A 27,088-nucleotide genomic window follows, 5' to 3' on the forward strand; every position below is an offset into this window, starting at 1 on the left:
ATGCAGGGAAATGTGACCATGGATAGGTCTGTATTGCAGACGTATGTCTTGTGGGCCTAGAAGCAGATTCATTGGTAGAGGTTTGCTGGCCCAGGGTTCTGGCTGACTGTGTAGGTGTGTGTGAGCTCCTTGAGTGTCAGTATGTCTGTATGGGTGTGGATGCAGTAGAGCTCCTGTATGTGCAGGCGGAAGTGGTATTATCATGTGAGCCACAGGGAACGTCTACCTACGGTTGTCTGGACATTAATCTTTTTTGTACAGAGGGTATTTTTTGATAATGTTATTGAGGGCTTTCACATTGCACAGGCTGATGATGATGGGTGTGTGGCAGATCCAATCAATGCATCAGTTGGCAATAATTTTGATGCACTTGCAGAGTTAGCAGAGGGTGATGAAGTATGGTGAGGATACTACTATTATCCGTAATGACGGGGTGAGGGATGTGTTCTGTACAATGTATAGTTTGTGTGGCACATATGAGTGCTGAACTGTTTATCCAGCCCAGGGTACCCCCAGGTATAGTTCCATGTGGTAGTGGTTCTTGGGATTATGATGAATTTTTTTTGACAACAAATGGAGATGTGTCCAGCTGAGGCACATACTTGTTGGCACATCTCGCATCCATTGTGGTTAGTCGTGTCCTGTAATGTTGGGTACCTTGGTGAGTGAGAGGCAGAGCTGTGTGTATTAGGCGTAGGGTACTATGCAGAGTCCATGTTCACTGATGCCCTCAGCAAGCGGAGCCATGTAGACATAGCAGACAAAGTTACTGAGGGACAGTCCCTGAGGAACTCAGCATCAGTACTCTGTGTGTTGCGCTGTGAAATGTATTAGGCTGAATCATCTGCTCCGGTCTGCAAGGGTGGAGACATTCCAGTGTGGTGTTTTACCTTGCCTCATGCCATAGTGGAGTCTAACTGCTAGTGTGTTGTGGAACATTGTTTCTTGCAATGATGCAATGTATTGTGTATATGGAGTGGCAGTGTGACCTACTTTGAGGATTGTGTGGATGTTGTTGTGGCATGTAGGAGGGACATCTTGATGCCGTTGTTTGTCATGGTGGAGGATTGGGGATGTTCAATGTTCCTATGAACATCAGTGGGTGCATGATGACCCTCTGGTTAAGGATTTAGACTGCATATGTGTGTGGAAAGATGTGCCTGTGGGTCTTCACATCTGTTTGGTCAGCAGGGGTGTAACTGCTAATGTCATGTAGCTCTCAGCATTTGCTATTACTGTGGAGGTGCATGTTCCAATGGTGGAGGCCATGTACTGTCACTGTTTGTGTGCTGTGGGGGATGCAGCCCTGTGGAAGATGTGCTGTGGGCAGGGGTGTGTGGGTGCTCCTTAAAGTATGTCCATCACGGTGTTTGTCATGTGAAACATGTAGCCAAGTGGACACCAGAGGATGGTGTGTAGTGTGGCTTACTTGGGCTAAGGTGTAGTGTGGTATGCCTTGCTTATGTTCATCTAGGTTGACATTCACCTTGATGATCTAGTGGTAGGAGACTGTACCAAGTGTGTATCTAAGGCAATGAGGCATGAGGGCCACAGTCTTTGCAGCAGCACTGAATTATTAGTAGGAATTCATACATGAGACACCATGTGAGTGTTGAATGATGTTGTTTCAATCACTGGTGTGAAGCATGTCCCTATTCCCATGCTTAAGTTAATAATATTGTGTGCTACTCTTCTTACCTTAGGATGTGCCTCTGATGCCAGCCACCTGCTGATGTTTTCCTTTCATACATACATGTGGTATGTCAGATATTTCATCATCACATACATACACCTTGGACTGACCCACAATCATGTTAGCGTGCAAGCATATCTGATGTTCCCCGTCACCCCCTCCTTGTACAAACTTGTAGTGTTACTCATTAGAACTAAAGTCATCATTCGTAATGTTGCACATTTGCTATGCTGTTGTACACACGTTACTACTCACTTTATGAACTTTGCCAGTTGGACTTTGCATGTTGTGGGTGCACATTGATGTAAGTGACACAACTTAGCAATTGGCAAGGTATGACAGGACTATAATGATCAAGGGCCACATACAGTAGGGTTGAGTTTGTACATGCACAGTCCATACATCAACATGACATTTGAGACATGCATGAGTGAGTAGTGTTTTTATTGTGTGAGAAGGGAGTGTCAAAATCATATGTTCACCTCATGGAGGGAGACCGCAGATAATTCATTGTACATCCATTGGCTAGCAGTAATTTGTTGTTCATCATTACTGTGGTACAATGTCAGTTTTATGTGCACCAGACAGTGTATATGTATTGTCCATGTACAATATGTCATGCTAACGCATGGTTCTGCGGAGGACTGGACAATCTTCAGACTCTTCTTCATCAGATGTGTTTATTGTCACAGCTGATGGTGGACTCAGTGGTGCAGTTGACACGGGAGGCATAGACACATCAGGGGCTGCAGATGTAGATGGGATTGTACCAGCATCATGTTCGATGCCCATCAGGTACCGCATGAATGCACTGAGCATGAGTTGTTGATTTTCAAGCACAGCTGTTACATCATGTTGGTAGTTAGCCAATTTGGTCAGGTAGGCATCCTGTTTAGCATTCATATCTTTAAGGGTGTCCAGAATTTCCTTCAGTGTGTTGGCCACTTCAAGACTGCCACTTGTGTTAGGCATTTGTCTGTGCCTCTGCTGCATGACCTCTGATATCTCATTCATGGCGTGAAACAAAGTACGTGGTGGTGCATCATTGGTGCTACCAGTTTCCGCATTGCCACTATTGGATGTTAGGCAACGGAGCACTCCCTCTAGGGTGCCTGCCATGCTCTCAATGCCTTTACGCACCTCCTGTGCCAACTGCCCCTGTACATCCACGACACGTTGTTCAAAAATATTCAGCGTGTTTGGCGAGTGGTGAGGCAGAGATGTTGTGGGAGGTGGCGTAGGAGTGCTTCCAGGTTGGGCAAGCGGAGATCCCACTGTGCTGGTTTGCCTTCTGGGGCGGGGAGAGGGAGTCTGTATTGATAGTAAGAGGTCCTGGATGACGTCTGTGTCCACACTTGGTACACTTTCCACGGCGTCATCATCGGATTCAAACATAGGTTCCTGCTCATGAGGATGTGTACCATGCTCTGAAATAAAAAATAGATGTATGTTTATGATCATGTCTGACATATGGTGTACAAAAGCACAATTCTCAGTCATCTACCCTTTTTGAGTTTGATGTGTGTCAACATGTCAAAGTTAAAGCTACACATCATCACTCATGTTACCTAAAATGACATGGCATGATTCATTTGATGGATTCTATATATTTGTCTAAAAACATGGCACATGGCCAGACAGTGCTTGCACACTTGCAACATTCAACTTGAGTGCATGTCCTGATGTCTGTTTTGTTGGTGTATATTGGGGACTCATTCCAGCACAGTAGCAAGTCCAAGTGGCTTTATGCACTCTATATGTGTGCAACAGGTATCAGGCCATATTACAGAGGATTGGGGACATGGATTTCTTACCATCTCCCATCATCCCACATGTCATAGCCATCACAGCTGTGTTGTTTGTGTGTGGACCATTTCCTGTGTCTTCATGCTAATTACGTTACATTTTGATAATACAGATTGCTCCTGGTATGTTGCTCAACCTACACCCAGCTCCCCCTGTGTGCCCCTGCTGCCGCTGCTGAGTACACACTGGCAGGTGTGCAGTTCCACCATATTAGTGTCCCATTAGTGGCCTCATTACAACTATTTTACACACTGTTTGCACACCATTTTTGTTTCTGTGCCACTGTTCCACCACCCCATGCACACATGCTGCTCCCGCCTACCAGCTGCTCCTCCCTCCCACATCCCCATATGTCCCAAACTGTGCTCGACTGTGCTACTTGCGCACCAGAGACACACCTTAAGCAAGCCAGTCTGCTGCCATCTGCGCCTCGACCATGCCCAGCGGCAGGACCCCTTGTGGCCACTAACGCCACTACACCACACTCAAGTACTACGCCGGTACCCTCCATGCACTCAATGCCATCCAACACAACAGTTGTTTCCAGCCCACCACAATAACATACACACGGGACCCTTCTCCTGCCGCACATGCAGCTTCACATGCAAGTGAACCACCAAACCCCCATGGAGTGGACCCAACCACCTCTGATGCATTATCCACAACACCCACTCCACACGAACACAGCCCATGTGGCTCTCGGATGTGCTTGACACCTCCGCCCCAGATGTGTGATCATTAAACTTGAGCTGGTGGGACTAGTCCTCTGCAACCAACATCCCCATAGACATCCCAGACAGCTACAAGTTGGATCGCAGGGATTGCGCTGACTGATTTGGTGTATGGGTCACCATCGACCACAAGTCCCCCCTCAAGGTCGGCACCCATGCAGACAACACCATCAACACCGCCAACCACCTGCACATACACATCCACACCAACACCCAACACCACCTTCAGAGGACCCTCATGTACAGCACACCAACCCTGTGCTCAGTTTTGCTGCTCCATCAAGGCCCTCCCCAGCACCCACACACTCCCCTCCACGCACCACATCATCCTGTGTGACCTGACCTTACACCTCAAGGACAACAACGACGACAACTCCACCATACTGATCAACGACCTGACCAGACCCGGCTGCAGACTACTCGGGACCAAACCCACGCCGCCAGCCACAAGCTGGACCCCGTCTTCTCAACAGGCACCCACATCACCTCCAACCACACCACTGACCTGCACTCGACCGACCACGCCTGAAGCAGAGCCACCCGGTTCACCGACTACCTCCAGACCTACCAAGGCACATGCCGGAAGATGGAGTGAACATGGCTCCATGGACACACACTGCACAACCACACAGTCCACAAGGATGCCACGTGTATACATCACCACCTCAACAGATTGGCAAAATGCTCCTCCTTCCAAACATTTCTGGATACCAATGCACACAACAGCAATGATGTCTTCTGCATCGTTATTGAACAGAGAAACCCATGCGAAAATGTTGTCAACATCCCACCCTCACAAGAAGTGTGGGACTCACTGTCCATCTTCTCACAGCGCACGTTTAGTGCCATCGACGACAGCTTCACCACCACATCCACACCAACTTTGCCAGACTCCACCTCCCCAGCGAGGACCACCAGCCCCAAACACAGCACATCCTGGTACTACGTCGACAAGGACGCAACACACAAGGTCATGAACTCCGTACACTCTGGATCACCACCAGTACCATCACCACACCACTTATTGTAAAAGGCAGAGGAAGCGATCATACCCCAACTACACAAGTTCATCTACATTTACTTCAATGCAGCAACATTCCATGAAATATGGAGGCACGCCACAAGCAATGCCCTCCTCAAGATGCACAAGTCACACCCCGAGGCCCTCGGGGACTCACCGCCCATCTCCCTGCTCACGTTCCCAACGAAGTTCATCTAGGTAATGAAGAACATGCAATTGTGGCGCCGGCTGGAAGACCCCTACATGTTTCACCCGTCCCAGTCCAGATTCATACGTACATACAGCAGCAAGACAGTCCACATGTCCAGCACAGACAACATCATGCACCAACTAGCCAGCACCAAGTCAGCAGCCCTCTTCCTCCTGGACCGGTCAACCGCCTTTGACACGGTATGCCATCACACTCTGAAGACACACCTCCGAGAATCATGATTCCAATTGAAGGCCCTACACTGAAGAACGTACTTTCTCTCCCGCAGCACCCAGAGCGTCCAGAGTGTCCAAAACCCATCCATCAAATGGGACGCCCTGAACATCATTTGCGGCTTACCCCAGGGGTCATCCCTCAGCACAACACTGTTCAACATGTACATGTCCCCCTCGTACAGGTGGGCCGCCATCACAGCCTCTACATCATCTCCTACACCAACAACACCCAGCTCATCCTCTCCATCACCAGGGACCCACTCACACCCTCAACAAACCTCGACGAGGGACTGAATTCCCTCACCAAGTGGATGAGGTGCAACAGTATGAAATTGTACTTGGACATGACACAGGGCCTCATCCTTGGACCCACACCCTGAGCCTGGGACGACTCCTGGTGGCCAACCACACTGGGAACAGCAACAACACCCACTGACCATGCACGCAAATTACTATACATCCAGTACTCCTCCCTCTCCATGTCTGAGCAGGTCGACGCCATGTCCTCCTCATGCTACAACTGCCTCCACATGCTATGCTGGATCTACAAGCGGATCCCCACCACAGACTGACATTAGTGTGACGCAGGCGCTGAGCAGCAGCGGACTGGACTACCGCAACGCACTGTACTGAGGATTCCCAAACAAACACTTACAAGTACAGCAACTCATCCAATACACTTACGGCTCATTGATTGTCAACGTCCCACACCGCAGCAACATCTTCCCCCAAATGTGAGACCTACACTGGTTCCCCATCAGCAAGTAGATTAGCTTCAGGCTCCAGACCCAGACGCACAATACACTCCAGTGGCCCGGAGCAGGCTACCTGTACAGCAGACTCAGCTTGTACACCCCCACACGCCAGGTCCACTCCACCAGCCTCCCCCTCACCACTGTCCACCGCATCCTATGACCAACCTCCAGCAGCAGATCCTTGTCCTACCTCGCCGCCAAGACCTTGCACACCCTCCCGGCCCACCTACGGCAGACCCAGGACCTACTCTCCCATTCAGAAGACTCATCATGACCTGTCTCTTTGAGCAGTAGCCGCAGCCCCTTCCCATCAGAGTGGGAGATCCAACAGGTGTTTTTACATGCTGGAAGAGTTGTTCCAAGTCCCTAGTTGGCCTAAGGATGAGGCGAAGAGGGAAATTCCTCAGTTAGATTAACATTGGGGTAGGGGGGAGGGAGGGGGAAGCCAATCGGCCAGAAGATGCCATCACCACATGAAAAATAAATCACAAAATATGAGGGAAAATCTTAAAAACACAATTCAAAACACAAAGTATGCATATTTGTACAAAATTTTTTTAATACACAGTATACAGATATTGATATAAAATGTCAGTTTAAAAAAACATAAAAATGTACAATAAAATGTACATGGGTACCAAGCAATAATTTAAAAACACAAGAACACAAGATTGTCGACGCAGCGTTTCGGTTTCTAGGATTTGACCTTCATCAGGACAGGGTTTCTAAAAGAAGAAACATCTTATTAAGAAATAGATCTATTTCATTTTGATCTGCATTTTATTACCAACTTAACATCATTTAAAAAAAGGAACCCACGTTATCAAACATGATTAAATGACAGGTACAGTGTCTAGATTTTCATTTAACATAGATGGGCACATTTCCGCCTCTTTTATTAAGCATGTGGTATGGACTTATGGAACGGGGGGGGGAGGCCCGGGAGGCTGGGGTTTATATGATTAGCGCGAGCCCAGGGATTTGGGTGGGGGTGGCTCATATCTACAGGATCTTTCGGTCAGTTTTTTTTAAAAAAATTACTGGACCCCAAGAGCGATCTTTAATTTCCTGTCATTCTAAGACCCATTATGCTAGAACTGTACAAGTACCTTGCAAAGGAGAAGACGCAGTCCTCTCTGTTGGGTTCTATAATTGTGTGGCGATTTTCAATATTATGATGCCACGTTCAATTGGATGATTTGGTAATTCTAAAGGAGTGTTAGAGAAATTTTATATTATTCATATGAGGTCATCATGGAGTTGTTACTTAGACCCGAATACGTTATACACAATTACCTTAATCGTTAGTATTCATGGTGTATCCGTTAGTCTTTGCACCGATCAGGTGGTTCGAATACGAACTCTATGGAGGCTACCTTCTTCAATTGGTAAGTCTCTATGGGGGTTCTGTACTCTAGAAAGACAGTGCATCACATATATAAAAACTCTGCTACTGTATTCAGAGTGTCTGATGGAAATGGTTTAGGCAGTTACCTTAGTTCAATTTGGTGTTCGTGGTATATGTTTACATCTTAGACCACCGCTGGGTTTGATGAAATGGGTCTCTTAAGAGGTTACTTTCATTAATTAGTAGTTCTCTGTGGGAGTCCTCGGGTGTCCTGTGTAGTAGGAAAGGCAGTATAATATATAATCTCCTTAGTTGGCAATACATGGGCCTCTTTATAGTCCTGTATTAATTTTTAGTAATTACCTTATATCATTCATAAGCAAGGTAGAGGAGAGCGGGTAGCCACCGTTTATTCAATGTTCACTGGTCAGTTCTAAAAAAAGTTTAATGGACACTGTTTAATGTTTGATCCTCTGTCACTTTTTCAAAAAGGTAAAATCCTGGTTATTCAATACTTACCCAGGTCTATATATTTTTAATTTATTCCTTGGAATGGTGATCCAATTACTGTTGTCTCGTCGCAGGGAATGACTTGCTGCGGGGACTGTGTAATCTACACGCTGGGTATGTTGTGTCACCAGGCTACAAGGAAGGGAGCATGGTGTTAAATTACGCTATTTGGAGGTGCCGGTAATCACTACAGATTAAGTCTCCTTTGGGCGTCTTGGCTCTGCCCTGTTTATCATTGTAATTCCTCACTCACAACGCTAGGTATGTACCTTGCAAGTATTTACACAGCTTTAAGGGTCGTTTTAGGTTAGGCATAGCGTGGGTTGTTTACCATGCGTCAGGCCTCTGGAGGGTACATCACCCGTATTGCTTCAACAGATTGTGCAGTTCCTTAAACTAGGGCGCTCATGCTCGCTTTGCTCTTTAAGATTATGCACCTTTAAATGCGCTTTAAGATATTGCGCTTTTAAATAAACTCTCCTTTGGTGCAGCTACTTAGTGCTACAAGTATCTAGCCTAAACGGAATAACTAATTTACTCCTACCGGCATGCTCGCTTACCTCGTAAATGTAGTGCGGCCTCTCTGCTGCCTCGCGTCTCTCTGGTCACGGATCTAGCAGTGCGGCGGCAGACTCTATTTATGTATAACGCTGCGGCGGTTAGAACAGCCGGCGCTAGTTGCAGATAATTAATTAGCGCGCGCTTTACGTCACGTCTAAAACTACTGGGGTAGTTCAGCAGGAGGAACTACTCGTGTAGTTTGGGCAGTGTTCCTGCTATTGGTGTTGTCTCACTTCCTGTCATACTGACAAAACTAGGCTGCATTAAGGAAATGAAATTGCCGCGCGGTTGTTACCACGCTACAGGCCGCTCCGTTTAAAGAAAAAGGAACTACTCGTGTAGTTTGTATTCTCTCGCTTCCTGACAGGGAGGCTCCCTTCCTGTTGTAATAGGAATTAAAAGCCCAAATAGAGGGCAGAGCAGCACGTGCTGGTGTTTATTTTAACTCCTCGGCCATATTTATTTAGTCATTATAGTTTCCGGGGATTAAAGGGATATATGCATTTCTCCAAAGTAAGCATAAATGCCTACATGAGTAATCCTCGTTAGAGCAAAAGGCATAAGTCATTTGCCTTCCTGGTTTTTTGTAGGGAGAATATTATTTAAATGCATCTAAAACGTTTTGGAAATTGCAAGTGTGTGATTACAGTAAGTCATTATGTGCTTACTTCAACGTTTCAGGAGTTGCGAAGTTATTATAATTTGGCAACCCCTGTTCAGGCTGGTGGTTAATTCACCAAAATATTAATTCAACACTGCGCGGTGCTATGTCCAGCGTGTGTCTTAGCTTAAGTTTTATAACCCCCTCTATTTGATCTACAATTAGTGGCACGTGCCCAATATGTCACTTAGGTAAGAGTGACTTAATGAAGCATCTTGGTAAAGCATAGTGGGCTGCAAAGTGCCATGGGTGTTCATAGGATCAATAATCCTATTTATAAATTCTTATTATGGCCACTTTGCCTGTGTCAAAACAGCATACAGTGTATATTCTAAGATCCTGGAGCTCAGGGAAACGTGTGTAAGATTAAATTAAGATACGATCCCAATCCTCTTTGTTGTTTAAACCATTTTTCACTGTTTTGAATTTAGACATAAAAAATTGTTCTCTTTTCCTACGTTTGGTATCAATATCACCGCCTCTGGCGTTCATGTGTATTAGTTCCAGCACACACCAGGATAGATCCTCTAGTGTGTGATTGGCTACCTGCCAGTGTTCAGTAAGGGGTGCTCCTTTCTTTTTTGTTCTTATCGCGGACCTGTGTTCATTTAGTCTCAGGCGAACTTCTCTGGAGGTTTCGCCAATGTAAGGCAAGTTGCAGGGACATTTGATCAAGTAAATTACATTTTTGGACCTGCAGTTCATCATTGACTGAGTTTTGTGGGAGTTTTTGTTTACATCTATACAGGCACCCTTGATTATTGACTTACAGTTACCACAGTTGCCACATGGAAAGGTCCCTGTAGGTAGAGGTGCGTTATTAATGCTCAATTGTAGGTCAATTTTAGTTTCCCTGTATGTGTGAACCAAGCTATTCCTTATCGTTTTGTTGCGTCTGAACGCGAACATAGGTTTGGGAAATTTCTCTTTCTTATTGTTGGTCACTAAGTGCCAGTTTCGATTTATTATATTCTTTATTTTATTGCTCACAGAGCTGTAATTAGTCACAAAGATGAGTGGTTTTGATGCTTCGGTTTTCTTTAACTTGTTCTGCAGGAGGTTGTCCCTGTTATAGTATTTTGCTCTTTTGTAGGCGTGTCTGATCATCCGTTTCGGATAACCTCGACTGACAAATTTCTCAGTGAGAATGTTGGCATGTTTATCAAAATCTTGCATTTTAGTGCAGTTGCGTCTAAGCCTAAGAAATTGGCCGAAAGGTATATTATCTTTCTGGCATGGTGGGTGGAAGCTATCATAATGCAACATGGTATTGCGGTCAGTTTTTTTAGTGAACAACTCAACTATTAGTTTGTTCTCTTCGGTTTTAATCAAGATGTCTAGGAATTCGCACTGTCGTGTGTCATGGTTAGAAGTGAATTTTAGGTTGCTATCACCTAAGTTCAGCCATAAGATAAATTCTTCTAATGTTTCTACTGGGCCTGTCCATATGAAAAAGACATCGTCTATGTACCTAGACCAATTAGATATATTTTCATAAAATGGTGCCACAGGATTAAATATGTGGTTATCCTCGAACCTGGCAACGTATAGACATGCCAGGCTCGGCGCACAGGTGGCTCCTATGCTGGTCCCTTTGATTTGTTTAAAAAAGTCATTTTGAAACATAAAGATGTTGTTTTTCAATACTAGTGTGACACAGTCAACTATAAAAATTTCTTGTGCGTTGAGGTCCCTCTCTTGACTAGTAAAAAGGCTTTCTATCATTTCGATAGTGTTGTCTTGGGGTATATTTGTATATAAAGCCTCTATATCGAGGGTTACTAGAATTTGGGTGTCACTATTAAACGGAATTCCCTCAAGTTTCTGGATGATATCTCCTGTGTCCTTAACGTAAGCTTTCTGGTTGGTGACATGGGGTTGGAGAAAAATGTCTGCGTATTGGCTTAACGGCTCTGTGAGGGAACCGATGCTGGAGACAATGGGCCTCATGGGTGGGTTCCGAATGTCTTTGTGAACTTTCGGTAACCCGTAAAGAGCCGGAATTACTGGGTTCTCATTAAAAAGGAATTTATATTCTTCATTACAAATCACCTCATCTTCTAATGCTTGGTCTAGCGTTCTTTTGACTGTGGTTTTTAGTTGTGACCAGTCTTCTCTTTTGACCTGTTTATAATGGTCCTGATTGTTTAGTAGAACATGCATTTTTTCATTGTACTGTTCTGTTGACATTATCACAATGCTACCGCCTTTATCTGCGGGTTTAATGGTAAGTGTCTGGCAGTTCTGTAGTGTTTGTAGAGCCTGTTTTTCTTCCTTTTTCAAATTTAAATTAGTCCAATTCTTTTGGTCTAAGAGATTCGAAATCCCCTTTTCCACTACTATCTCAAAAGCTTCTATATCTTTGTTTATTTGGCCTATGTTAGGGGTCCATGAGGATTTCGGTTTCAGTCCAGATTTATTGGAAGAAGGTACTTTTTCTTTACCATCAAAGAAAGTTAATAATCTAACTTTCCTGAAGAAAGCTTGAAGATCTCTCTCCAAGTTGAACCTATCTACGGGGGATGCAATGGCAAAGCCTAATCCTTTTTCTAAAAGTTTTATTTCTACTTCTGTTAAGTTAGTGTCTGAGAGATTAATTACAGGGGCTTTTTTTAGGTTTCCCAGGTTTTCTGGCTCCTTGTCTGATATCGATGGTTGTATTGAGGTCGAGGGATGTAGTTGCTCTTGCCTCTCGCTCTCCCTCGGTTCTGGGAGAAGTTTTGTCGCTGCTCTAAAAAAGAGAGAGTGTCTCTAGATTGAATTCCAGTCATGTCCTTGTCTTTTAGGGAGGAATGTTGTCCGTTTTCGGTTGTCTCTGTTTCTGAGTCGGAGCTAGTGTACGAGGTATCAAAGAACCTCACTTTTTTGCGTTGGAAGGTTTGTCTTTGATTTTGTTGGCCAGGTTTGCGATACTGGGGATATTCCCGTGGTCGCTCATAATAATCTTTCTGGAGGTAGGGGTACACGTGTTCTGGATTACATTTTTCTATATCCTTCTTTAGTTTGTTGCTCTTTTTGTTTATCAGATAGTCCCTATAGCCATTAACATCATTTTGGATGTCTTCTAATTTTTTTCGGGCTTCTTCCAGACCGGTGCATTCTTCTAATTTTTTCTCTAGTTCTTTAAGTTCCTCCCTTTCTATAATCAGGATATCGGTTGCCGTTTCGATTATTAGCAGCATCCAGTCCCGACTACATCTGTTTGCTATAAGTGTCCAATTTTTGATAAATTTTTGGTTATTTATAAAGATCCCAGGTTCATTTGTGACCTGGAGACCTTTGGGGATAGTCCCGTGTCTACAGTAATCTATTAAAAAATCTGAATGTAATTCTGTTCTTATTATCCTCTTTTTGTTGTTCCACAGGATGCGCCATTCTTCCTCATCACTGTTATTATTATTGATAGTTGTTACATTTTTAATAGTGCTGTTTTATGATCTTATTAAATTGATCCTCACTGTAGCTCAGTGTTTTCAGGCCTTCCATAGTGGCCTAAGGAGCGGGATTTGCTCTGAGGTATGTAAAAGAACACCTCCCCGGTTAACAAACCGTGTATAAACAAGAAAATGAAAAGGGAGGTCTCCTCACAATCCGTTAGGGGACGAGGAGAAAGACAATAGTTACAACGAACAAAGAGTCCCTAGTTGGCCTAAGGATGAGGCGAAGAGGGAAATTCCTCAGTTAGATTAACATTGGGGTAGGGGGGAGGGAGGGGGAAGCCAATCGGCCAGAAGATGCCATCACCACATGAAAAATAAATCACAAAATATGAGGGAAAATCTTAAAAACACAATTCAAAACACAAAGTATGCATATTTGTACAAAATTTTTTTAATACACAGTATACAGATATTGATATAAAATGTCAGTTTAAAAAAACATAAAAATGTACAATAAAATGTACATGGGTACCAAGCAATAATTTAAAAACACAAGAACACAAGATTGTCGATGCAGCGTTTCGGTTTCTAGGATTTGACCTTCATCAGGACAGGGTTTCTAAAAGAAGAAACATCTTATTAAGAAATAGATCTATTTCATTTTGATCTGCATTTTATTACCAACTTAACATCATTTAAAAAAAGGAACCCACGTTATCAAACATGATTAACTGACAGGTACAGTGTCTAGATTTTCATTTAACATAGATGGGCACATTTCCGCCTCTTTTATTAAGCATGTGGTATGGACTTATGGAAGGGGGGGGGGGAGGCCCGGGAGGCTGGGGTTTATATGATTAGCGCGAGCCCAGGGATTTGGGTGGGGGTGGCTCATATCTACAGGATCTTTCGGTCAGTTTTTTTAAAAAAAATTACTGGACCCCAAGAGCGATCTTTAATTTCCTGTCATTCTAAGACCCATTATGCTAGAACTGTACAAGTACCTTGCAAAGGAGAAGCCTTACATTGGCGAAACCTCCAGAGAAGTTCGCCTGAGACTAAATGAACACAGGTCCGCGATAAGAACAAAAAAGAAAGGAGCACCCCTTACTGAACACTGGCAGGTAGCCAATCACACACTAGAGGATCTATCCTGGTGTGTGCTGGAACTAATACACATGAACGCCAGAGGCGGTGATATTGATACCAAACGTAGGAAAAGAGAACAATTTTTTATGTCTAAATTCAAAACAGTGAAAAATGGTTTAAACAACAAAGAGGATTGGGATCGTATCTTAATTTAATCTTACACACGTTTCCCTGAGCTCCAGGATCTTAGAATATACACTGTATGCTGTTTTGACACAGGCAAAGTGGCCATAATAAGAATTTATAAATAGGATTATTGATCTTATGAACACCCATGGCACTTTGCAGCCCACTATGCTTTACCAAGATGCTTCATTAAGTCACTCTTACCTAAGTGACATATTGGGCACGTGCCACTAATTGTAGATCAAATAGAGGGGGTTATAAAACTTAAGCTAAGACACACGCAGGACATAGCACCGCGCAGTGTTGAATTAATATTTTGGTGAATTAACCACCAGCCTGAACAGGGGTTGCCAAATTATAATAACTTCGCAACTCCTGAAACGTTGAAGTAAGCACATAATGACTTACTGTAATCACACACTTGCAATTTCCAAAACGTTTTAGATGCATTTAAATAATATTCTCCCTACAAAAAACCAGGAAGGCAAATGACTTATGCCTTTTGCTCTAACGAGGATTACTCATGTAGGCATTTATGCTTACTTTGGAGAAATGCATATATCCCTTTAATCCCCGGAAACTATAATGACTAAATAAATATGGCCGAGGAGTTAAAATAAACACCAGCACGTGCTGCTCTGCCCTCTATTTGGGCTTTTAATTCCTATTACAACAGGAAGGGAGCCTCCCTGTCAGGAAGCGAGAGAATACAAACTACACGAGTAGTTCCTTTTTCTTTAAACGGAGCGGCCTGTAGCGTGGTAACAACCGCGCGGCAATTTCATTTCCTTAATGCAGCCTAGTTTTGTCAGTATGACAGGAAGTGAGACAACACCAATAGCAGGAACACTGCCCAAACTACACGAGTAGTTCCTCCTGCTGAACTACCCCAGTAGTTTTAGACGTGACGTAAAGCGCGCGCTAATTAATTATCTGCAACTAGCGCCGGCTGTTCTAACCGCCGCAGCGTTATACATAAATAGAGTCTGCCGCCGCACTGCTAGATCCGTGACCAGAGAGACGCGAGGTAGCAGAGAGGCCGCACTACATTTACGAGGTAAGCGAGCATGCCGGTAGGAGTAAATTAGTTATTCCGTTTAGGCTAGATACTTGTAGCACTAAGTAGCTGCACCAAAGGAGAGTTTATTTAAAAGCGCAATATCTTAAAGCGCATTTAAAGGTGCATAATCTTAAAGAGCAAAGCGAGCATGAGCGCCCTAGTTTAAGGAACTGCACAATCTGTTGAAGCAATACGGGTGATGTACCCTCCAGAGGCCTGACGCATGGTAAACAACCCACGCTATGCCTAACCTAAAACGACCCTTAAAGCTGTGTAAATACTTGCAAGGTACATACCTAGCGTTGTGAGTGAGGAATTACAATGATAAACAGGGCAGAGCCAAGACGCCCAAAGGAGACTTAATCTGTAGTGATTACCGGCACCTCCAAATAGCGTAATTTAACACCATGCTCCCTTCCTTGTAGCCTGGTGACACAACATACCCAGCGTGTAGATTACACAGTCCCCGCAGCAAGTCATTCCCTGCGACGAGACAACAGTAATTGGATCACCATTCCAAGGAATAAATTAAAAATATATAGACCTGGGTAAGTATTGAATAACCAGGATTTTACCTTTTTGAAAAAGTGACAGAGGATCAAACATTAAACAGTGTCCATTAAACTTTTTTTAGAACTGACCAGTGAACATTGAATAAACGGTGGCTACCCGCTCTCCTCTACCTTGCTTATGAATGATATAAGGTAATTACTAAAAATTAATACAGGACTATAAAGAGGCCCATGTATTGCCAACTAAGGAGATTATATATTATACTGCCTTTCCTACTACACAGGACACCCGAGGACTCCCACAGAGAACTACTAATTAATGAAAGTAACCTCTTAAGAGACCCATTTCATCAAACCCAGCGGTGGTCTAAGATGTAAACATATACCACGAACACCAAATTGAACTAAGGTAACTGCCTAAACCATTTCCATCAGACACTCTGAATACAGTAGCAGAGTTTTTATATATGTGATGCACTGTCTTTCTAGAGTACAGAACCCCCATAGAGACTTACCAATTGAAGAAGGTAGCCTCCATAGAGTTCGTATTCGAACCACCTGATCGGTGCAAAGACTAACGGATACACCATGAATACTAACGATTAAGGTAATTGTGTATAACGTATTCGGGTCTAAGTAACAACTCCATGATGACCTCATATGAATAATATAAAATTTCTCTAACACTCCTTTAGAATTACCAAATCATCCAATTGAACGTGGCATCATAATATTGAAAATCGCCACACAATTATAGAACCCAACAGAGAGGACTGCGTCTTCTCCTTTGCAAGGTACTTGTACAGTTCTAGCATAATGGGTCTTAGAATGACAGGAAATTAAAGATCGCTCTTGGGGTCCAGTAATTTTTTTTTAAAAAACTGACCGAAAGATCCTCTAGATATGAGCCACCCCCACCCAAATCCCTGGGCTCGCGCTAATCATATAAACCCCAGCCTCCCGGGCCTCCCCCCCCCCTTCCATAAGTCCATACCACATGCTTAATAAAAGAGGCGGAAATGTGCCCATCTATGTTAAATGAAAATCTAGACACTGTACCTGTCAGTTAATCATGTTTGATAACGTGGGTTCCTTTTTTTAAATGATGTTAAGTTGGTAATAAAATGCAGATCAAAATGAAATAGATCTATTTCTTAATAAGATGTTTCTTCTTTTAGAAACCCTGTCCTGATGAAGGTCAAATCCTAGAAACCGAAACGCTGCGTCGACAATCTTGTGTTCTTGTGTTTTTAAATTATTGCTTGGTACCCATGTACATTTTATTGTACATTTTTATGTTTTTTTAAACTGACATTTTATATCAATATCTGTATACTGTGTATTAAAAAAATTTTGTACAAATATGCATACTTTGTGTTTTGAATTGTGTTTTTAAGATTTTCCCTCATATTTTGTGATTTATTTTTCATGTGGTGATGGCATCTTCTGGCCGATTGGCTTCCCCCTCCCTCCCCCCTACCCCAATGTTAATCTAACTGAGGAATTTCCCTCTTCGCCTCATCCTTAGGCCAACTAGGGACTCTTTGTTCGTTGTAACTATTGTCTTTCTCCTCGTCCCCTAACGGATTGTGAGGAGACCTCCCATTTTCATTTTCTTGTTTATACACGGTTTGTTAACCAGGGAGGTGTTCTTTTACATACCTCAGAGCAAATCCCGCTCCTTAGGCCACTATGGAAGGCCTGAAAACACTGAGCTACAGTGAGGATCAATTTAATAAGATCATAAACAGCACTATTAAAAATGTAACAACTATCAATACTAATAACAGTGATGAGGAAGAATGGCGCATCCTGTGGAACAACAAAAAGAGGATAATAAGAACAGAATTACATTCAGATTTTTTAATAGATTACTGTAGACACGGGACTATCCCCAAAGGTCTCCAGGTCACAAATGAACCTGGGATCTTTATAAATAACCAAAAATTTATCAAAAATTGGACACTTATAGCAAACAGATGTAGTCGGGACTGGATGCTGCTAATAATCGAAACGGCAACCGATATCCTGATTATAGAAAGGGAGAAACTTAAAGAACTAGAGAAAAAATTAGAAGAATGCACCGGTCTGGAAGAAGCCCGAAAAAAATTAGAAGACATCCAAAATGATGTTAATGGCTATAGGGACTATCTGATAAACAAAAAGAGCAACAAACTAAAGAAGGATATAGAAAAATTTAATCCAGAACACGTGTACCCCTACCTCCAGAAAGATTATTATGAGCGACCACGGGAATATCCCCAGTATCGCAAACCTGGCCAACAAAATCAAAGACAAACCTTCCAACGCAAAAAAAGTGAGGTTCTTTGATACCTCGTACACTAGCTCCGACTCAGAAACAGAGACAACCGAAAACGGACAACATTCCTCCCTAAAAGACAAGGACATGACTGGAATTCAATCTAGAGACACTCTCTCTTTTTTAGAGCAGCGACAAAACTTCTCCCAGAACCGAGGGAGAGCGAGAGGCAAGAGCAACTACATCCCTCGACCTCAATACAACCATCGATATCAGACAAGGAGCCAGAAAACCTGGGAAACCTAAAAAAAGCCCCTGTAATTAATCTCTCAGACACTAACTTAACAGAAGTAGAAATAAAACTTTTAGAAAAAGGATTAGGCTTTGCCATTGCATCCCCCGTAGATAGGTTCAACTTGGAGAGAGATCTTCAAGCTTTCTTCAGGAAAGTTAGATTATTAACTTTCTTTGATGGTAAAGAAAAAGTACCTTCTTCCAATAAATCTGGACTGAAACCGAAATCCTCATGGACCCCTAACATAGGCCAAATAAACAAAGATATAGAAGCTTTTGAGATAGTAGTGGAAAAGGGGATTTCGAATCTCTTAGACCAAAAGAATTGGACTAATTTAAATTTGAAAAAGGAAGAAAAACAGGCTCTACAAACACTACAGAACTGCCAGACACTTACCATTAAACCCGCAGATAAAGGCGGTAGCATTGTGATAATGTCAACAGAACAGTACAATGAAAAAATGCATGTTCTACTAAACAATCAGGACCATTATAAACAGGTCAAAAGAGAAGACTGGTCACAACTAAAAACCACAGTCAAAAGAACGCTAGACCAAGCATTAGAAGATGAGGTGATTTGTAATGAAGAATATAAATTCCTTTTTAATGAGAACCCAGTAATTCCGGCTCTTTACGGGTTACCGAAAGTTCACAAAGACATTCGGAACCCACCCATGAGGCCCATTGTCTCCAGCATCGGTTCCCTCACAGAGCCGTTAAGCCAATACGCAGACATTTTTCTCCAACCCCATGTCACCAACCAGAAAGCTTACGTTAAGGACACAGGAGATATCATCCAGAAACTTGAGGGAATTCCGTTTAATAGTGACACCCAAATTCTAGTAACCCTCGATATAGAGGCTTTATATACAAATATACCCCAAGACAACACTATCGAAATGATAGAAAGCCTTTTTACTAGTCAAGAGAGGGACCTCAACGCACAAGAAATTTTTATAGTTGACTGTGTCACACTAGTATTGAAAAACAACATCTTTATGTTTCAAAATGACTTTTTTAAACAAATCAAAGGGACCAGCATGGGAGCCACCTGTGCGCCGAGCCTGGCATGTCTATACGTTGCCAGGTTCGAGGATAACCACATATTTAATCCTGTGGCACCATTTTATGAAAATATATCTAATTGGTCTAGGTACATAGACGATGTCTTTTTCATATGGACAGGCCCAGTAGAAACATTAGAAGAATTTATCTTATGGCTGAACTTAGGTGATAGCAACCTAAAATTCACTTCTAACCATGACACACGACAGTGCGAATTCCTAGACATCTTGATTAAAACCGAAGAGAACAAACTAATAGTTGAGTTGTTCACTAAAAAAACTGACCGCAATACCATGTTGCATTATGATAGCTTCCACCCACCATGCCAGAAAGATAATATACCTTTCGGCCAATTTCTTAGGCTTAGACGCAACTGCACTAAAATGCAAGATTTTGATAAACATGCCAACATTCTCACTGAGAAATTTGTCAGTCGAGGTTATCCGAAACGGATGATCAGACACGCCTACAAAAGAGCAAAATACTATAACAGGGACAACCTCCTGCAGAACAAGTTAAAGAAAACCGAAGCATCAAAACCACTCATCTTTGTGACTAATTACAGCTCTGTGAGCAATAAAATAAAGAATATAATAAATCGAAACTGGCACTTAGTGACCAACAATAAGAAAGAGAAATTTCCCAAACCTATGTTCGCGTTCAGACGCAACAAAACGATAAGGAATAGCTTGGTTCACACATACAGGGAAACTAAAATTGACCTACAATTGAGCATTAATAACGCACCTCTACCTACAGGGACCTTTCCATGTGGCAACTGTGGTAACTGTAAGTCAATAATCAAGGGTGCCTGTATAGATGTAAACAAAAACTCCCACAAAACTCAGTCAATGATGAACTGCAGGTCCAAAAATTTAATTTACTTGATCAAATGTCCCTGCAACTTGCCTTACATTGGCGAAACCTCCAGAGAAGTTCGCCTGAGACTAAATGAACACAGGTCCGCGATAAGAACAAAAAAGAAAGGAGCACCCCTTACTGAACACTGGCAGGTAGCCAATCACACACTAGAGGATCTATCCTGGTGTGTGCTGGAACTAATACACATGAACGCCAGAGGCGGTGATATTGATACCAAACGTAGGAAAAGAGAACAATTTTTTATGTCTAAATTCAAAACAGTGAAAAATGGTTTAAACAACAATGAGGATTGGGATCGTATCTTAATTTAATCTTACACACGTTTCCCTGAGCTCCAGGATCTTAGAATATACACTGTATGCTGTTTTGACACAGGCAAAGTGGCCATAATAAGAATTTATAAATAGGATTATTGATCTTATGAACACCCATGGCACTTTGCAGCCCACTATGCTTTACCAAGATGCTTCATTAAGTCACTCTTACCTAAGTGACATATTGGGCACGTGCCACTAATTGTAGATCAAATAGAGGGGGTTATAAAACTTAAGCTAAGACACACGCTGGACATAGCACCGCGCAGTGTTGAATTAATATTTTGGTGAATTAACCACCAGCCTGAACAGGGGTTGCCAAATTATAATAACTTCGCAACTCCTGAAACGTTGAAGTAAGCACATAATGACTTACTGTAATCACACACTTGCAATTTCCAAAACGTTTTAGATGCATTTAAATAATATTCTCCCTACAAAAAACCAGGAAGGCAAATGACTTATGCCTTTTGCTCTAACGAGGATTACTCATGTAGGCATTTATGCTTACTTTGGAGAAATGCATATATCCCTTTAATCCCCGGAAACTATAATGACTAAATAAATATGGCCGAGGAGTTAAAATAAACACCAGCACGTGCTGCTCTGCCCTCTATTTGGGCTTTTAATTCCTATTACAACAGGAAGGGAGCCTCCCTGTCAGGAAGCGAGAGAATACAAACTACACGAGTAGTTCCTTTTTCTTTAAACGGAGCGGCCTGTAGCGTGGTAACAACCGCGCGGCAATTTCATTTCCTTAATGCAGCCTAGTTTTGTCAGTATGACAGGAAGTGAGACAACACCAATAGCAGGAACACTGCCCAAACTACACGAGTAGTTCCTCCTGCTGAACTACCCCAGTAGTTTTAGACGTGACGTAAAGCGCGCGCTAATTAATTATCTGCAACTAGCGCCGGCTGTTCTAACCGCCGCAGCGTTATACATAAATAGAGTCTGCCGCCGCACTGCTAGATCCGTGACCAGAGAGACGCGAGGTAGCAGAGAGGCCGCACTACATTTACGAGGTAAGCGAGCATGCCGGTAGGAGTAAATTAGTTATTCCGTTTAGGCTAGATACTTGTAGCACTAAGTAGCTGCACCAAAGGAGAGTTTATTTAAAAGCGCAATATCTTAAAGCGCATTTAAAGGTGCATAATCTTAAAGAGCAAAGCGAGCATGAGCGCCCTAGTTTAAGGAACTGCACAATCTGTTGAAGCAATACGGGTGATGTACCCTCCAGAGGCCTGACGCATGGTAAACAACCCACGCTATGCCTAACCTAAAACGACCCTTAAAGCTGTGTAAATACTTGCAAGGTACATACCTAGCGTTGTGAGTGAGGAATTACAATGATAAACAGGGCAGAGCCAAGACGCCCAAAGGAGACTTAATCTGTAGTGATTACCGGCACCTCCAAATAGCGTAATTTAACACCATGCTCCCTTCCTTGTAGCCTGGTGACACAACATACCCAGCGTGTAGATTACACAGTCCCCGCAGCAAGTCATTCCCTGCGACGAGACAACAGTAATTGGATCACCATTCCAAGGAATAAATTAAAAATATATAGACCTGGGTAAGTATTGAATAACCAGGATTTTACCTTTTTGAAAAAGTGACAGAGGATCAAACATTAAACAGTGTCCATTAAACTTTTTTTAGAACTGACCAGTGAACATTGAATAAACGGTGGCTACCCGCTCTCCTCTACCTTGCTTATGAATGATATAAGGTAATTACTAAAAATTAATACAGGACTATAAAGAGGCCCATGTATTGCCAACTAAGGAGATTATATATTATACTGCCTTTCCTACTACACAGGACACCCGAGGACTCCCACAGAGAACTACTAATTAATGAAAGTAACCTCTTAAGAGACCCATTTCATCAAACCCAGCGGTGGTCTAAGATGTAAACATATACCACGAACACCAAATTGAACTAAGGTAACTGCCTAAACCATTTCCATCAGACACTCTGAATACAGTAGCAGAGTTTTTATATATGTGATGCACTGTCTTTCTAGAGTACAGAACCCCCATAGAGACTTACCAATTGAAGAAGGTAGCCTCCATAGAGTTCGTATTCGAACCACCTGATCGGTGCAAAGACTAACGGATACACCATGAATACTAACGATTAAGGTAATTGTGTATAACGTATTCGGGTCTAAGTAACAACTCCATGATGACCTCATATGAATAATATAAAATTTCTCTAACACTCCTTTAGAATTACCAAATCATCCAATTGAACGTGGCATCATAATATTGAAAATCGCCACACAATTATAGAACCCAACAGAGAGGACTGCGTCTTCTCCTTTGCAAGGTACTTGTACAGTTCTAGCATAATGGGTCTTAGAATGACAGGAAATTAAAGATCGCTCTTGGGGTCCAGTAATTTTTTTTTTAAAAACTGACCGAAAGATCCTGTAGATATGAGCCACCCCCACCCAAATCCCTGGGCTCGCGCTAATCATATAAACCCCAGCCTCCCGGGCCTCCCCCCCCCCTTCCATAAGTCCATACCACATGCTTAATAAAAGAGGCGGAAATGTGCCCATCTATGTTAAATGAAAATCTAGACACTGTACCTGTCAGTTAATCATGTTTGATAACGTGGGTTCCTTTTTTTAAATGATGTTAAGTTGGTAATAAAATGCAGATCAAAATGAAATAGATCTATTTCTTAATAAGATGTTTCTTCTTTTAGAAACCCTGTCCTGATGAAGGTCAAATCCTAGAAACCGAAACGCTGCGTCGACAATCTTGTGTTCTTGTGTTTTTAAATTATTGCTTGGTACCCATGTACATTTTATTGTACATTTTTATGTTTTTTAAAACTGACATTTTATATCAATATCTGTATACTGTGTATTAAAAAAAATTTGTACAAATATGCATACTTTGTGTTTTGAATTGTGTTTTTAAGATTTTCCCTCATATTTTGTGATTTATTTTTCATGTGGTGATGGCATCTTCTGGCCGATTGGCTTCCCCCTCCCTCCCCCCTACCCCAATGTTAATCTAACTGAGGAATTTCCCTCTTCGCCTCATCCTTAGGCCAACTAGGGACTCTTTGTTCGTTGTAACTATTGTCTTTCTCCTCGTCCCCTAACGGATTGTGAGGAGACCTCCCTTTTCATTTTCTTGTTCCAGAGTTGTTCCAAGGACACAGACTTCTGTTATCTCAGATTTATATTTTCAAGCAGCTGTGGTTCATGCAGACTGCAATGTAATGCATTCCACAATGTTGCAGAAAAAAACCTGCGCAGCCAAAACGCGTCTGCTACACTCATAGTAGACATCCCGCACCAAGATCACATCACCAGACACCTAAGAGACCTCCACTGGCTCCCCGTCAACAAAATCATTACTTTCCGCCTTCTCACCCATGCACACAAGGCCCTTTATGATATAGGACCCAAATGCCTCAACACTCGACTGTCCTTCTACAAACCCACACACCAACTAAGATCATCCAATCAAGTCCTCGCCGCAGTCCCGCGCATCCAATATTCCACCATGGGGGCCAAATCATTCTCCTTCCTGCCCGCCTAGACCTGGAACTCACTCCCCACCCACCTCCGCCTTACTCAGACCCACATCCCCTTCAGATTAGAACTGAAAACCTGGATATTCGACAAATAATGAACCCCTCCCTCTAGCGCCTTGAGACCCTCCGGGTGAGTAGTGCGCTATATAAATGCCCGAACTTGAACTTGAACTCCCTGGTACAATACTTTTTGTAGACCCTTCACAGTTCATGACATTGCATGACTACTCTTTCCACTACACGTCTGTAATTGAGCCGGCTACCTTACTTTATGCACTGCACAACATTACCTTCTTTGCACAGTTCCCCTTGTAGGGACTTACCCTGTGTGTCTTGCGGTTCCTCATGCTCTGCACTGTCCTGTCCTGGGACGCCAACCACCAACTCCTCTGGGATGACCGCCGCTACCCGCTCCTCAAGGTCATCCAACTCTTCCTGTAGTGATGGGCTGCCTCCTCCTGTCACCCCAGCTTCTTTGCGGTTTCTTGCCATTTTCTCTTTTGTCCGGCGCTTTATGTCGTTCCAGCGTTTCTTCAGGTCAATGACTGTCCTCTTAGATTGGGCCACACAGTTGACCTTTGCCAATATGGACAGCCAAATTGCCTCTTTTTTTGATAGTGGCAACTTTGAACTGGCAAAGAGGTGGTGCTGGTGGTCTGTGACCTCATTTATGAGGATGGTGTTCTCCTCAGCGCTGAAATTAATTTTCCTCTTCCTCTTGCCATGGGTTTCTCCCTGTGTTTCAGGCTGCGCTTCCTGGGTGCCATGTGGCTGGACATCCTGGCTGCCATGTGGAAGGTCCCCTTGGCTGCTGCTGTGTCCTTCAGGCTCCATGGTAACAATTTTTTCCATTTGCGGGAGAATTGGGTGATGGATGCGTGTATTTTTGGCGTTTTCCAGATTGTGACGCAACGTAAATGTGACGCAGCGATGCGTAAGCTTACGTCAGTTCCGCGATTGCGACTTGCGGCACTTTTCCCGCACTTGCGTGACTTTCCGGTACGTCAGGACGCCAGCGTCTGCGTGTCTTTTTTCCGGCTTACGGCATCACTTGCGACATGATGCGCCGTTCCATTAATGTGACGCATTCGCGTCGCAAACTTCTGACGCAGCGCGACGTAAGGAATTGTGGCGCATCCCTGCGCCTGCGCAAGGATGCGTCACTTTTCATAAATGAGGGCCCTGGTCTGGTGCTGATATTACACAGGGCGCACAAGGTGAGCTAGAAATTCCTGCAGAGAGTGGGCTTCCAGCTTGTGTACTGCTGTTGTCCATCAGGAGTATTGCTATCTCTCTAGGACATCAACTGTAGCCTCTGGAGCTGTTATTGTTCTGGTAAAAATGGTTTTATGGTTGGCAGCTCTGCAGCCTAAGCATTGGGCAATCCCGAAATTCAAAAGAGCCGTCCGCGGTCTCACAAGAATCACGTTGAGCACTTAAACCTATTGTTCTACCATCTAAGCACTGCAGCCCAGACAATAGATCATCTGACTTAAAGTATTCTAGAACATATCAGCAAAACCAGCAACTGTTAATAACATAAGCACTTGAGCTACCCATCAGCACCAGCACTGTGTCAGAATCTCTCCCGTACTCACAAATGCATTCATGGGAACAACACATATTACAACAGTAACAACTAAGGGGCATATCATCAAGACGATTATTGCCGCTTTAGCAGCCGTTTTCGTCCGTAAAGCGGCGATAATCCTAACGTGGTATTAGCAAGGGCACGCTAACCGGCTTTAGAGTGTGTAACCTTGTGGCATCGCACATTTCACCAACGCCTTGCATCTCATCGCTAATGAGATGCAAGGTAGGCGTTCCTGACATTCACTACATGTCTGAACATTGATAAAGCAGCTTGGCGCTATCAACAAGGATGCCCCATTCCCACATTGCGACCATAAAAGTCACGCAAAGAGCCGATTAACACTGATTCCTTACGCCAGGTTAATTGCTGATTTACCCATATTTCGCTATGGGGGGTGGATTATCATGCTGAATCCCCCATGGCATATCAACAAGGACTACCCTATCGCTGATATGTTATCGCTGGATTACCAGCGATGTTGTACCATTTCGCCGCTATTGCTGGATATATTATCGCTTTGGAGTTAGCCGCTGTTGATAACGCGCTATCTCAGCGATAATATCCAGCGATAGCCTGCGATAACTTCAATTAGCGATATTTATCGCTGGGCCTTGTAGACATGCCCCTAAGATCTGGTCTTCAGAATAGAAATCAGAAAAAGTCTCAAACACTCATCCTACCATATAGAGCCTCTTTTGTTTTTTTGCAGAGTTTTATATAGCGCGAACTAGACGCTAACCGAATCGGGTATCAGAGCGCTTTACATAGCACCAGTTACGTTACATGTGGACACACGTTCATTTTAGGCACGGGGAGATTAAGTGATTTGCCCAGAATCACAGGAGGTTTTGGCATCGTTACCGAGACTGGAACCCAGTTCCCCAGGTCCGAGGTCGAGCGCCCTAGCCGTTAGGCCAACCCCTCTCCCCCTCACAAACTTTCCGTTTTCAGAGCTGTACTATACACGTGTGCGCAATCCTTATTCAACTAACTAATTTTTTATTCATTTAAAATACTATAGGAAAGAGCTTGGGCTTGGGGTTTCGGTGTCATACAGAATTCTATTCTTTGTTATTTCACCTATGAACATTATTTGTTGTTTGGTTTTTTTTATAATATGGTGACTTGAACAACTTTTATTGCAGAAATGTTCTGGTGGGAATTCTATATTTATGTACCAATGAGGTAATAGCCAAAATACCCTTGTGAGATATCAAAGAGTTTTCTTTTTGATAAGGATTTATTTCATTTTCCTTGGGAAAAATGCTGCCTGCCAAAATAGATGGTAAACTGCGCTTTGCTCAAATTTATGTCAAGCCAAGTTCAAAGATGAAATAATGAAACATTCTCAGGGCAATAACATCTGATATCGTTCAATG

The 27,088-nt window shown here is 43.1% G+C and overlaps 3 long non-coding RNA genes across 3 annotated transcripts; 2 read left to right on the top strand and 1 right to left on the bottom strand.

Annotated features, from left to right (window-relative positions):
* Positions 1-6,993: 6,993 nt before the first annotated feature.
* On the bottom strand, positions 6,994-8,424 carry LOC144761444 (uncharacterized). The gene is made up of 6 exons (XR_013595719.1): positions 8,300-8,424; positions 8,144-8,213; positions 7,927-8,051; positions 7,729-7,846; positions 7,542-7,640; positions 6,994-7,157 (listed from the first exon to the last, which is right to left on the bottom strand). It is a non-coding gene; the product is annotated as an uncharacterized LOC144761444 (long non-coding RNA).
* Positions 8,425-15,135: 6,711 nt separating this feature from the next.
* LOC144761446 (uncharacterized) lies at positions 15,136-17,081 on the top strand. Its single transcript, XR_013595720.1, has 7 exons — positions 15,136-15,224; positions 15,653-15,775; positions 15,862-15,931; positions 16,024-16,148; positions 16,229-16,346; positions 16,435-16,533; positions 16,918-17,081. It is a non-coding gene; the product is annotated as an uncharacterized LOC144761446 (long non-coding RNA).
* Positions 17,082-21,496: 4,415 nt separating this feature from the next.
* Positions 21,497-23,371, top strand: LOC144761447 (uncharacterized). The gene is made up of 7 exons (XR_013595721.1): positions 21,497-21,579; positions 22,008-22,130; positions 22,217-22,286; positions 22,379-22,503; positions 22,584-22,701; positions 22,790-22,888; positions 23,273-23,371. It is a non-coding gene; the product is annotated as an uncharacterized LOC144761447 (long non-coding RNA).
* Positions 23,372-27,088: the final 3,717 nt, after the last annotated feature.

The sequence above is a fragment of the Lissotriton helveticus genome, chromosome 6, assembly GCF_964261635.1.
Source record: "Lissotriton helveticus chromosome 6, aLisHel1.1, whole genome shotgun sequence".
Lineage (NCBI taxonomy): Eukaryota > Metazoa > Chordata > Amphibia > Caudata > Salamandridae > Lissotriton > Lissotriton helveticus.